The sequence below is a fragment of the Octopus bimaculoides genome, chromosome 7, assembly GCF_001194135.2.
Source record: "Octopus bimaculoides isolate UCB-OBI-ISO-001 chromosome 7, ASM119413v2, whole genome shotgun sequence".
Taxonomy (NCBI): domain Eukaryota; kingdom Metazoa; phylum Mollusca; class Cephalopoda; order Octopoda; family Octopodidae; genus Octopus; species Octopus bimaculoides.
The window spans coordinates 86,015,820-86,016,107 of NC_068987.1; positions in this window are offsets into that span (position 1 = coordinate 86,015,820).

The window sequence follows — 288 nt, forward strand, 5'->3', positions numbered from 1 at the left end:
TCGAAGCTCGTTATGTAGTCATGTGGTTTCATTGTACGGCAACCTTCAGTAAATGTCTCCTACAATTGCACATAACGCGACCAATACCTTTTAATAAGTGAAATTGTTTGACGGAAATTGTGAGAAACGTAGTACTACACATATATATGTTTCAGCATGAAACGTATAAAAGATTATATACAAATAAATAAATAAATAAATAAATAAATAAATATATATATATATATATGTTAATTCTCTAAATGAAGTATTAACAGTAACTGCACGATAAAGTGTAGTATATTGCCA